Source organism: Mus pahari, chromosome 1, assembly GCF_900095145.1.
Source record: "Mus pahari chromosome 1, PAHARI_EIJ_v1.1, whole genome shotgun sequence".
In the NCBI taxonomy this organism is placed as follows: Eukaryota; Metazoa; Chordata; class Mammalia; order Rodentia; family Muridae; genus Mus; species Mus pahari.
This window is the reverse complement of record NC_034590.1, coordinates 74,851,611-74,865,594: the sequence shown is the minus strand read 5'-3', so window position 1 is coordinate 74,865,594 and position 13,984 is coordinate 74,851,611. Positions and strand designations below refer to the sequence as shown.

The 13,984-nt window shown below is 41.7% G+C and overlaps 1 pseudogene; it reads left to right on the top strand.

Moving 5' to 3' along the window:
- Nucleotides 1-2,609: 2,609 nt before the first annotated feature.
- LOC110321869 lies at nucleotides 2,610-10,146 on the top strand (annotated as a pseudogene).
- Nucleotides 10,147-13,984: the final 3,838 nt, after the last annotated feature.

The window sequence follows — 13,984 nt, the reverse complement described above, 5'->3', positions numbered from 1 at the left end:
TATTTTACATAGGAATACACACATTAACAAAGCAGTTCTTATAGTTTTCCAAAACTCTATTTTATCAGTCCGAAATTTATAAATTAAATATGTCAAACCTTTTAAGCTAAAATGAAATCCCTGAAACTACTGGATATATTAGACATTCTTCCTCCCCTGCCAAATCAAATAAGCAGAGAGCATTGGCCTGATTTGTTAAATACGGTTTATTGTTATCTTTATTGCCTATAATCTAGAAGATACAATTTTATTGTACCTTTGCAAACAGGATACATCTCTTTTAAAACTGATCGAAAATTTCCATACATATATCTCTATATGATAGATTACAGTACAACACTTCTCATAATTATAGAAACACTGTAGAACCCAGGAGCATGGGGTAAGCTAAAGGAATGCATCCTGAGCCATCTGAGCAAGATGATCTGGTGAATCCTTAGTGAAGGTTGGAAAACATGGTGAAGAGATACACGCACACTGCAGTCATGAGAGAAGCATGGCCAACAGTGGTCGCTTGCCAGCTTCAAGGGTTATGATGAATTTCCACACATGCACACTCACTCACAGTCCTGTTTCCTTCTTCTTCCCTCTCATACCCAGTACATTCACTACAGCCCCTTCCCAAAAGAATTGTTCAGGCTCTAAATCCTACAGAACGCCACCCCTGCCTGACTGTGGGTAGTTTAAGACTGCTACTGACAAAGTGTAGGTGTCCAACCATACCAAGGAGCGAAGCAGATTTTGCCTCTTTGGAAGAAAGTGAAGCATATACCTGCTATAGCTTTAAAATGCTTTAAAAACAAAACTTTCTCTTGCTACATCTTAAAGTAAAATCTACAGTGAAAAATGCAGCCTAAAACTAATTGCCTTCTCTGCAACTAAAATACATTTGCCACTCTGTTTTCAGTATCTACCCTACAGGGGCCATGAGAGCCATGTGAGGGTTGGGCATGGAAACAAAGATCTCCTCAAGAGTGAGCAACGCTCTTAGCACTCGGGGATTGCTCCAGCCCTTTCTCTGTGTTTTAAATGTAACACTGTTTTGCTATAGAGTCATAATGTCCTTGAATTAGACATCCTCTGCCCTCAGCATCCAAAGAAACTGGATTTAGAGGCATGTACCACCAGGCTCATCTTCTTAATTTCCTTATAGGGTCCCTCATTATTTGTGACATTTCTGTACTAAACATATCTTGCCTCTTTACTGAGCTCATTGGTTGTTCTATCACTTGTAAAATAGTTCCTACTTGTATGCCTAATATTTTGTTTCAGCTTTTCAGTCTGAATTTCCTCCACATACTTACCTTGCAGTGATGGATAGAAATGGAAAAAAAATCCTTGTTTTCCACACAATTGAAAAAAAAGATTTTCTAATGCCTTAAATTTGTTATGAGGTTAACAGTGGTATTGTCATATATGGCTTTAAAATACAAAAAATTATGTCTATTTCTAGACAATTTTAGAAATTTTTTAGTTCCTAAAATGGTGTGTATTTTCAAATACTTCTTCTGCAGTGAGTGTCAGGAGTTTCTTTGTGGGGGGAGGGGGGTGACACAGGTTTCTGTGTCTAGACATAGGTGCCCTGGAACTCACTCTATACTAAAAGAGATTCGCCTGTCTTACAAGCGTGCATAACCACCATCACCTGGTTAGTATATGGTGTGGCTAGTCCATTGGTTTCTCCTGCTAATACTACATATTACTGGGGAAAACTCTGTGTACTTTGAACTATAATTTTTGATGTGGATTTGAAGTCAGAATCATGCTGACACAAATACCTAGAGTATCTCATTAATGTTTTTGGCAAATTTCTAGACCACGATAAAATCTCAGCATTGTCAGACACAAGATTCACATAACCCCACGTAGAGTGGGGCATAATTCCTCACATACTTTGTTCTGGCTATCAGTTTTGTCCTAGTGGCCACCTCTTTTTTTCTTTGGCCACCTGTATGGGTTAGAGCAGGCTTGTGTGAAAAAAGACTCCAGAGGGATTTTCAAACATTTTCAATGTATTGAAGTTAAATGATCCTTCTGAGTGACCCTTTTATACATCTAGTACAGGGATTAACTTAACCATGTGAACAAACACATATAGTCGTTTATTAGGTGGAAATCACAGAAATCATTGCATATGTGAATCAGGAGGAGATGGGACTATTTGCACTGCCGGTAAGCACTTGCTCTTTCTGGTAAGAATCTTGTAAGGAGAGGATCAGAGTGAGACACACTGCCTAGTGATGAGAGAAGTACAGTGGCCAGAGACGTGAGAGGTTTGGTGCTTTTGACACTGAAGATGGTGCCTGGGAAATGAACGAGAAGGAGAGAAGGGAGGTTGCACAATGCTGTTGAAAGAAACACTTTCTCTCTGATCTACTGAAAGGGGAATAACAATCGTGTGGCAAATTTGTCACTTGGGATGACCTATTAGAGTATGAAGCAGTGCTATTTGTTATGTCACTATATTTCTTCCTTTGTTCTTTTACATTGTCACTTTAGTCCTTCCTTGATCTCTACAACGTATGGATTCTGCGCCTCTACTTCTTACACGGCCCTTTTAACCATCCTTATCATGCAGGGACCTAGAAAGACACAGGATCACAGCAATGATGGCCTCATCAGTTCTGGCAATGGCAAAGGAAGAGGTGACCTGTCTTATCTGTCTGAAGCTCCTGAAGGAACCTGTGAGCACCGATTGTGGCCACAGTTTCTGCCAAGCCTGCATCACACTGAATTATGTGTCCAACAGAAGCATGAAAGGGATAGGCGGCTGTCCTGTGTGCCAGTTTGGTTACCTGTTTGAGAATCTGAGACCTAATCAAAGCATAATCAACATAGTAGAAAGGAACAAAGAGTTGAAGTCTATCCCAGAAGAGAAGCAGAAAGTGGTTTACGGTGTACAACATGGAAAGAAACTCAAGCTCTTCTGTAAGGAGGACAGGATGGCCATCTGCTGGGTTTGTGAGAGATCTCAGAAGCACCATGGTCACCAGTCAGCTCTCATTGAAGAGGTGGACCATGAATACAGGGTAAGAAGCAGGAGGGTACAGGAAACAAAGTATAAACGAGTAACAGATGGGAAAGCTCCAGTTTGTGAGACAGGGTCCTACTCTGCGCATCATAGACTTGAAACCTGATAGGTCCTTCCATTCTTTTTAATGTTTTAAATCCTAAAAGGTATGGTGATTTAATTCCATTAAATCATAAAAGAACCTGCCTGGACTACAATTACAAAAAATACAACACAACATTTTGGGACTGCTTCTTTAAATTAAGTCGATGTCCAAGAAAGCCAAATCAGCAGAAGAACATCTGCTGATTCCTTCTGTGTTTATGTCCTTCCAATGTCAATGTCAGATTCACTCAAAGGACCTAACATGTCCGTCTAGTGACATTCAACAATGGGGTTAATAAACATGTGACACACCGCAGTGAAGAGAATTGCATGTGGCAGCTAAAACATCAGGGAAGAGAGGAAAGACTTCCATAATGAAAAGCAAAGCAGCGAGTTCTGCGTTGGCTGTTTGCTCTGTGTGTTGATGTTTGTTTTGAGCTGAAGGATTAACTCACAGGGACTGTGGCAGCCTGCACGGGTCCTGAAAGGGGCTGCACCCGATGGGATCCTAGAGGTGGAAGGAGAACTGGACTCATGCCCCAAACCCAAACCCACAAGTCATCTGTAACTGAAGGCTAGTTGAAATGGAGAAATTATTTCTCTGCATGGGAGTCAAACTGGGAAGTAAACCACTCTAAAAAGAAAGTCCCGAGCCCAGCAATACAGACCCGCCAGCACAAATGCACCAAGCCCTTGTTTGGATGTTCTTTCTCTCATAATGTTGTCTGAGATTGGTTTGTTTATTTGTTTGTTTGTTTGTTAGCTTTTACAACCTCATAGGTTTTTTATTTTAATTTAATACATCAAATCTTTAATATATAAATCTCTAGCTTTTATGGTATTCCCATGGCTTGGGAACCTGTCTGTCTCTGTGTCTACTTCTTATATACACTTCTTATATTTTTTACTTAACACTTTTTATGGTTTCTTTGTTTTGTCGTATTATAATGTCTTTGGTCTTTTATTCTTTGTTACATATACTTTCTTTTACTCTGTTATTGTCTCTTGCATGCCTCTTTGTTTACTAACAAGAGACTGGAAGGATATGAATCTGGATGGGAGAAGAGGTTTGGGGAAAACCATAATCATACATAATCAGCCATATTGTATGTGGCTGGAGAGATGGTTCAGCAGTTAAGAGTACTGGCTGCCTTTCCAGAGGTTTGAAGTTCAGTTTCTTCAAACCACATGTTGTCTCACAACCATTGGTTATGGGATCTGATGTCCTCTTCTGTCATGCAGGCAAACATGAAAGTAGAGCACTCATACATGTAAATAAATAAATTTTTTTAATGATGCTTTAAAATCTGTTGATTTAAAAATCTATTTTTAGGGGAAGAAGAAGATCTTAAATGCGTAATTAAAAATCTGAAGAAGAAAAGAAACAGAAAGACAGTTTTCATGTGGCCAACGTTATGGTTCAGGTTTCAGTCCCAGAGATCTGGTTGCTGACGCTGAAGGCTCTCCGAATGTCAGTAGGATGCTTGTCCACACCAAGATTCCAGGCCAGCCAGGGACACATATTATGACCAAGTTGTTTTTGTTTTTGTTTTTTTTTTAAATGTGCAGGTGTAAAATGAGAAAATGTATGGGGTGTATAATATATGTGTATACTTACATGAAAGATGAGAAAATCAGCAAAACACACCCAGTTCTCTGATGCTGGATTCAAAGTAACAGAATTTTACTTGGTGGGATGATTGACTAGAAGAGCTTCCTCTGTTTCAGCAGTCCTACTAATCACACAAGTTGTCTCTGATACAACTCCTTTCTCACAGGAGAAACTGCAGGCAGCTCTGCAGAAGCTGATGGAAAATGAGAAAAGATGTGATGAATGGCAGGATGACTTTCAGCAACAGAGAGCTGACTGGGAGGCAAGTAGGGACCCTTCCTAAGGGAGTCAGCCTGATGCCCAAGGGGACCTGAGCAAGAAGCTCCTGGGGTCTTTACTTCCTAGGAGTTGGGGAGGCCAAGAAGCCTTGACTATACTTTCCTACTGGTTCCCCTGGAGCTGGAGATGCAGAGTCAGTGTATCACACCTGAGCTAGGCTCTGTGAGGAGCTGGCACCATGGAGGATTCTTGGTCAGAATGGCTCCTGTGGTGCTTTTTGAAGCTCAGAATTTTGGGGAAGATGCTTGGGAACAGGCCTCAGTTCTATTTCTAGGGTTGAGCTTCCTCAGGGATTCAGAGGTGGGATGAGGAATATGCAGTCAGGCAAAAGTATCTTGGGCAGCTGAGTAAAAAAAAGAGACACATCCCACTTAGCCTCACGTGGTCTTGGTAAAGGTGACCTTATATTTTTTATTTGAAACGTTGTAACCAAACATTAAAAGGAGACACAGCTTCCCTAAGATTCCCTTCCCTTTCCTAAGCCCAAGTCCCCACCCAGAGCAGTATTTCTCTATCACCAAGTCCCATTTGATCAGACTGACTTTTGCTCCCTTTTGTTACCCCTGAAGAACCAAATACAGAGTGATGCAGAATATATTCAGATGAAGTTTAAAGGTCTGAGAGAGCTCCTGGACTCCAAGGAGAATGAAGAGCTGCAGGAGCTGAAGAAAGAGAAAGAAGATTTTATGAGAAAGCTGGAAGAGTCTGAAAATGAGCTAGGGGGCAGACAGAATTGGTGAGATACCTCATCTCAGATGTGGGTCATCAGTTGGAGCTCTCAACCATGGAAATGCTTCAGGTAAGACTGCAAGAATTCCCAGTGTCTGAGAGTCAGGGGACAGGAAGCCATTGCCCTCCCTCCCTGCTGCTGTGATTTTCCTGGTGATAACGATGAGCAATTCCTGAACTCTTTCCTGACTCAGTTTCAAAGCCAGGAGGCATTGCTGCACACATGAATGCTAAGGGGAAATTGTATTTCATTGGTTTGTCAACAACTTTTCAGAACTGAAGCTGAACCTTGGAAAGAAGATCTCTTGGCTCATGGGTATTATTACACTGCTCTATTGCTGAGCATATGTGAAGCACATTTTCAACTGTCAACTTACTCACTTCACCCGAATTTGAAATTAGTAGAGTTCGTTTCTCCCTCTTATGATTTGAGATTTGTACCACTGCCTCTGATTCCATTGGAAATGCGATTTGTGATGGGGGATACGATTTGACCTTTATCACATTTTTAAGTAATTTATTTCAAAGTCATAGTGTGGTAATGAATACCTCTGTAGGAATTTGTTTTTTTTTTTTTTTTTCATCTGAATTATCGTCTTGTAGACCTTGCTGGTTCTAGAAATTCTTCATAGTCCTTTAATTGTGTTATTTTAATTATAACTAAAAACATTCATAATAGATAGAATTATGCATCTATATCTAAAAATAAGCTAGTTAACATAATAACTACAGCCAGCATACTTCATAATTTTGCAATTTTATCTCTTGAATGATGAGCCTGATATTTTTCTGTGCCTCCAGCCCCTGATAAACCTACTCAAATATTTACCATTGTGAGATGAAATATTTTTACATGACACATATTTCAATAATATTATTTAGTGTTTTTTTTTCAGCTAGGTGTGAATAACAAATTCTCTGAGTTCAGAAAAGTTACCAAATGACAATACTTCTTGCTTTTAAATGCCTGATATTTTAATATATATGCTGATCATTTCATTTTTATCCATTCATCTGTTTATGAGTTCTCCAATTGACCTACTATTTTATCTATTATACTAATGATTCAGTGGACATGGACATACTGAGTTCTTCAAGAGGACAAACTTCTGCAACAGAATTCTTTTTTTTTTTTTTTTTGGTTTTTCAAGACAGGGTTTCTCTGTATAACCCTGGCTGTCCTGGAACTCACTTTGTAGACCAGGATGGCCTCGAACTCAGAAATCCGCCTGCTTCTGCCTCCCGAGTACTGGGATTAAAGGCATGTGCCACCACACCCAGCTCAGAATTCATTTCTATGTAGAATAATTAGTTCTCTCACAAAATTCCTTTTACTATGGAGTATACTTTTATTTATTTATGTGATATAAAATAAATCCATATGTAGTAGCCTGTGATCTCAGAACTTCAGAGCTTCTAATATACAGAAATAAAAATATATAGATGAGCAGCCCACAATAATGAAAAGAAAATGTAGGCTTTCTATTATAGATTGAGGTCTACTGGCCCACACCTTTTACTCCAGCAGCTGGGATGCAAGAACAAATTAATCTTAGGTGGGTTCAAGGCCAGCATGCTCTATGTAGTGAGTTGCAGGCCAGCATGGTTACAGAGTGAGATTCACAACTCTCAAGGTAAAAATTGCAAGAGATTGCAGAATATCCAGCCCTAAATAGTACATATATTCTGCACCACTAATTCAAAGGCCCAGGATACATTGGAGAAGAAAGGACAGAGGACAGAAAGAGTGTAAGAGCCAGATGTGGATGACTACAAAAAATATATCTTTTTAACACAGTTTAGCAGCAGCCCATATGAACTAAGATTGGTTTTGACAACAAACCCAAGACCTGTGTAAGCCCAAACAACACCAAATTCACGTACAGAAAGCAGACTTGTTTAGGAAACTCACTTGCACTGAAGGAGCTACTGGTAATTCTTAACTGCAGGAAGAAAGGAGTTGTAGTTCTTTAAGAATATAAATTTGCATATATCTACCCATATCCAGTGGTACCCAAACATCCAAGAATGCATATATAGTGTTAAGTTTCAAACCCAGGAAAAATGGCAAATTATGGTACCTATTTAATATATCACAAAGGACCTGCCAGTCAGGTCTTGATGTCTGTCCTCAATAAGCCAATATAAAGGAGTGTAATTAATATTGGAAAGCAGAAAAAGGAGCTTTACTAAAGGGGGCTACATTTTAAAAAGAGAGGAAGGGATTTAAAAAACCCTCTGTGCATCTTGAGGTTCCCTAAGTGAGATCAAAGTTTAAATAGAGAGTCAAGAATATGCACATATGTGTAGTCCAAGTCAAGGTGTAGTCCTGTGCATCATTCTCCCATCATGATCTGTGTCACAGTGTCACACTTTAAGGTGGTCAGACAAGTCATTACTTGTTTGAAATCTTTTGAGGAGACCAGCTCTTCCCCTGGATAGAGCTGTTTTCCTTCTCTGAATATGAGATCCTGGAGAAATCCTCCTTTCTTTGGAGTCTTTGTTTAAACAGTTTGATGGTCAAGTTGATGGTCAACTCACTGGACCCTACAGAGCTCCTAGGCACTAAACCACCAACCAAAGAGAATACATGGGTGGTCCATGGCTCTCGATATATATATATATGTAGCAGAGGACTGCCTTATCTGACTTAAGAGGGAAGGAAGATGCTTGGTGCTATGGAGGTTTGATGCTCCATCGAAGGCTGATGCTGAAGGGGTAAGCAGGGAGTTCATGTGTGAATGTAAGAGCACCTTTTTAGGGGCAAAGGGGGGGGGTAATGGAGAGGGGGATTTGTGGAGCGGAGACCATGAAGGGGCACAGCATCTAAAATGTAAATAAATAAAATAATTAATGTAAAAGAAGAAAGATAATACCTATACCCAAATGCAAAAATACATATGTAGTATATACTCACTCATAAGCAAGCATTTGTCATAAAGTACAGGACAACCATATTACATTTCACAAACCCAAAGTAACTAATCAAGAAGTAAGGCCTACATGGTAAACGCAGACTCTGGCGTGAGGGGCCAGCTGGAGGAAGGTTCTGGTATGGTAATGCCAGAGCTGTGCCCTCAGGGAGATGACTTCACCTCTCTGCAGTCAGTTTCTTGAACTTTCAGATGGGGTGATAACAGCCCTTACTTCAAAGGGGCTGAGGTGTTAAGGAGGGACCAAAAAGTGGAAACTCTGGCTAAACCACCTTTTGCCCCTAAGGCTGTCCCTAGATGCTCACCTTTCTGGGGGGTTTGCTGTTTGTTCGGAGACAGGGTCTTACTATGTGCCCCTCGCACAGCTGAGAACTCACTATGTAGACCAGGATGGCCTAGAACTCACGTAGATCCACCTGCCTTTGCCTCCCCAGTGTTGGCATTACTAGGAAACTGCCTAGCTACTGTGTCCTTGGTCATCATGTAAGCCCAGCAAGGCTTACAACGTGAAGAGAGCCACACAAATGTACCTCTTCAAAGCCCAGGCTCTCCCCAGTTCTCTGAGATGGTTAAGANCCCAGACCTTCTGTCAGGTTTGTGTCTGTCTCCTTCCCCCTCAGTGCTTCTCTGCCAGCTCTTCTTCCTATCTTTTCTTTAGCATCTGTTCATCTTTTCCAACAAGGTTTACCATGTCAAGTAAGAAAGATTAACAAGCAGGGTCCGCAGGGCAGGTGTGAGAGTGTACCTTTAATCCAGTAGAGGCAGGTGAACGTCTGCGAGTTCAAGGCCTGACTGGTCTACAGAGCAAGTTACGGGCCAGCAGGAGCTGTATAGTGAGGCTCTTATCTCAAAAGACAACAAAAACCAACACCAAGCAAACCAAAGAGAGTTGAGGAGATTCTTTCTGCAGCGCTGGATGGAACCCAGGGTATGTGGTAGGTGACTATCACTGAGCTATACCTCCAGTTCCTTGACTTGGTTTTTTGGCAAACAAGACAGAAACAAAATGCGAATTAAATATGTTCAAATATAAAAAAAAAAAAAAGAAGTAAGGCCTAATGGAGTATGCATGAATCCCACTCTGAAGGGAAACAAAATAGTCATCTGAGGTGGATGGAGAGAGGGAACTGAGTGGGAGAGGGTGGGAGCAGTGGATCTGTGATGGGGATCAGGTATGGGGAGAATGATTGTGGGAGGGGGCTAGGAGGGAGAATGCCAATCAGTGGGGGGCATCTCTGGGAGGAGTTGGAGACCTAGGATAGGGGAGGTTCTGGGAAGTCTATGGGATGACCCTTGCTGAGACTCCTACCAGCTGAGGATATGGTCACTGAAGTGGCCTCCTCCTGTAGCCAGATGGAACTTCCACTGGAAAGACGGTGACATCAATCGAACCAAAAAAATTCAACCCAAAAATCTGTCCTACGTACAAGATACACAGAGATGAAGAGGAAACAGAGGTTGATGGAAAAGCCAATTAATGACTACTCCAACTTGAGACCCATCTGCAGTAGGAATATTTTAATAAATACTGTGCCTACTCTCATGCTGTTAGAGTCTATGTAATACCGATAACTCTGAATTACCACTTACTAATTTCTATGTTCCATCTTGGCTGCTCTTAACTCCAATTAGTCAGTCCTCTGGGCCATGTTCTCTTAGCACAGAGCCCAGGGTGCTCTTCTTGCTTCTCTGTCCCATGGTGACTCTTGTCTCTCCTGCATACTCTTCTAAGACATGGAGGTACTCTAGCTCTCTCTCTCTCTCTCTCTCTCTCTCTCTCTCTCTCTCTCTCTCTCTCCCCTTTCTCTCACAGACTCTTCTCATGGTCCCAAGCCAATGAAACCTAAACCCCTCCCATGTCTCTTCTCTCAGTTATAGACTGCTGGCATCTTTATCAATCAGATTTAACTAAGGTCAAGGTCCCTCAGTGTTTTATGTGCAGACTATCTTGTGCAAACAGTTGTTGAGGGACCCAAATCAACATTAAAAACAAATAAGCATCATTAGGCCAAACCCACTGTATTCACCCTCGGTGAGGGAGCCGACCTCTGACACTGTTAATGATACTCTGCTGTGCTTGCAGACAGGAACCTAGCATAACTGTGTCCTGAGAGGCTTCTTCCAGCAGCTGATGGAAACACATGCAAAGGCCTAAAGCCAAACATCGGCAGTGCTAGGGTAGTTTTAGGATGTCCTTGGAAAAGAGTATTGCCTGGAATTGGAGACCATCCTGAACACTTAGTTATTTCCTGAATATGGAGTAAATCCCTTCCTCAAAAACAAATTGTAGGGCTGGCGAGATGACTCAGTGGGTAAGAGCACTGACTGCTCCTGCAAAGGTCCTGAGTTCAAATCCCAGCAACCACATGGTGGCTCACAACCACCCGTATTGATATCTGACGCCCTCTTCTGGTGTGTCTGAAGACAGCAACAGTGTACTTATTTATAATAATAGATAAATAAATAAATAAATAAATAAATAAATCTTTGAGCCAGAGAGAACAGGAACTAAGCAAATGGGGTCGACCAGAGTCGGGTTGACCTGAGCAAGCAGAGGTACTAAATTCAATTCTCAACAACCACATGAAGGCTCACAACTATCTGTACAGCTACAGTGTACTCATATACATAAAATAAATCTTTTAAAATATTGTTATGTAATGATTAACAATTCAGAAGGCAGGAACATCCTAACATTGTCAGCAATTGTGTCACAACAAGAACAACAGTAGAGGCTCATCACCTCAACAAGATGGGAAATTTAGGTAGGGGTGTGGCTAGGGATGGAGAACTATCCCAACATCCAAAAGGTCCACGGTTCAATTCCTGAAAGTCAAAGACCAAAGTAAACAAGAATAGCAAAAGCCCATGATCACAACATGAAATAAATTCAAACTACAGGGTCATATCTGCTGTTACTCATCATGCCATATTTAGTAGATCTGAGAATGTAGAGAAATAATGAGAGGCAAACATGAGAGGGGATGAGACAGGTGATGGTGGCTTCTCCATTGTTCCTTCACACAGGTTGACTTTCTTTAACTTATTTTCTTTCTTCCTTTCTTTCTTCCTTCCTTCCTTTCTTTCTTTCTTTCTTTCTTTCTTTCTTTCTTTCTTTCTTTCTTTCTTTCTTTCTTTTGTCCTTCCTTTCTTATTCTCCTTCCTTCTTCCTTTCTTCTTCTTCCTTCCTTCTTTCCTTCCTTTCTTCCTTCCTTCCTTCCTTTCTTTTTTCTTCCTTCCTTCCTTCCTTCCTTCCTTCCTTCCTTCCTTCCTTCCTTCCTTCCTTCCTTCTTTTCTCTCCTTTCTGTCTCCCTTCCTTTTCTCTTTGGAAAGTTTCATGTATTTTTCATGCCATCCTGAAGTTAGTCACCAAGGCTGACGATGGCCTTTGAGCCCCTGATCTTCATTCAGCCAGCTGCAAGGCAGTGTCATCTTGTGCTGGTTTGAATAACAATGGCCCCAGAGGCTAAGATTTTTGAATAATTGGTTCTCAGTTAGCAGGACACTGTTCAGGAAAGATTAGGAGTGTGGCATTCTTGGAGAAGGTATGGCATGGGTGGAGCCTTCAGGATTCAATAGATTCTGACCACCACCACCATTCTCTCTCTGCCTCAGGTTTGTGACAAGATTGTGTCTCAAGTTGTGACTTCTCACTTCCTGCTCCAGCACCATGTCTCCCTGCCTGCTGCCATGCACCCCACTGTGTTGGTCATGAACACTACTGTGAGCAACAAATGAAACACTTTCCTTACAACTTGTCCCAGTCATGGTGTTTATCACAGCAATAGAAGAATAACTAAGACAGACCACATGCAGGAGCCACCACACCTGATTTTGTGCAATACTGAGGGTCCACCATCAGGCTCCATAATGATAGACAAACATTACTCTCAGAGAAGCCCATTCATAGCCCTAGAGATTTCCATCTTCTATTCAGGGAATGTTGTAGCAGTAGTACTGGTCTTTAATACAATTCCTAAATCAAATGACCTCCTGAGACATTCTGGTGAGGGACTCCTGGAAGGGGGAAATGAATGGATGGATCAGGTCAGCACTGTAAAAGGACTAGGTCTATTCAGCCACAGAATAGATAACCTGGAGGAGACTGTGGGGCAGCAGGAGAGCCCTCTGCAGCTCACTACTCTCTCTGCTGTGAGGGTGGTGAGGCATTTCTGCCTAGCTCTGCACATGACTCCTCCCCATCCTGTCCCTGCTGGGTGGGAAATCTTGCTTGTGTGGCAGCTTCCCTGAACTACAATTTCCTTCCTGTTCTCATCCTGTAAGAGTCCAGCCCCAGCCTCAGAGGAACACTGCAGTTTTCTGTCCCTAGCCTTGTTTTTCATTCTTTTTGGGCCACACCTGCCACCGAGGCAAAGCCAGTACAGGAGCTCAGCTGCAGGAGAAGTCCATGAGGAAGCTTTCTTTCCACATTTCCAGAGGGTCAGAAACTTTTTGGTTGATTGCATCATGAGTCTGAACAAGTGACATAACAAGTTCCTGTAGCTCTGAAAAATGTCCCAAGCTCCTGGAAGGCAGAGCTGACCAAGACAATTGACTCCCTCTGGTGGTAAAACTCCAGTTAATGATGGGGTACCACCCCGTTGGTTGGTAGTTTAGTAAAAGTTCCTCTTTCTCAGTTCCTACCTTTAAAGTCTGAACTTTTATTTCTCTCTGGCTCACCAGAAAGCCAGCTTAGTGACTGAATTCTCAGGACATAGTCTTTGGCCTCCATTTGTTCCTCTCCACAGAGTTTGGATCTCTTGGTTGGTGTCTGAAGACATGAGAACAATTTAAGGTGCAGAGTTTGGAGGAATTTATGAGAAAACACTGTCTTTGATCCGGTGAGTTTAAGTTGAAAATGAGAAAGGGCTGGGAATAGGTACTGCTGGCCTCCTGCAGAATGTTCTGGGGTTGGAGAGCAAGAGAGAGGGGTAGCCTGAGGAGGATGGCTTCAAGAACTGGAGAAGTCCTGTTATTTTTCCAGGTGAACTTCAGACTCTTCTTTTTCGTCTTTAATTTTGAGTTACACTAAGAATCTCTTGCTCCAAGACAGGCACTTTCTCCTCCCTTAGGAGAAGTTAAGCTAGAGTGGTGTTTGGAAACAAAAGCTTAAGGTTTCTCTGTGTAATAGTATATTTACCCATGATTCTATGGGCACATTCCTTTTGCTTCTGACTCTGTGATTAGAAGTCCTGATCTTTCTGCAGCTTCCTTCCATTTACTTGTACTATGAACCAGCCTCAATTCTGTTCTCCTGCAAAATATGCTAGGACAACAGTGGCACAGAACTTGTGGAAGTAGTCAAGCAATATGTTA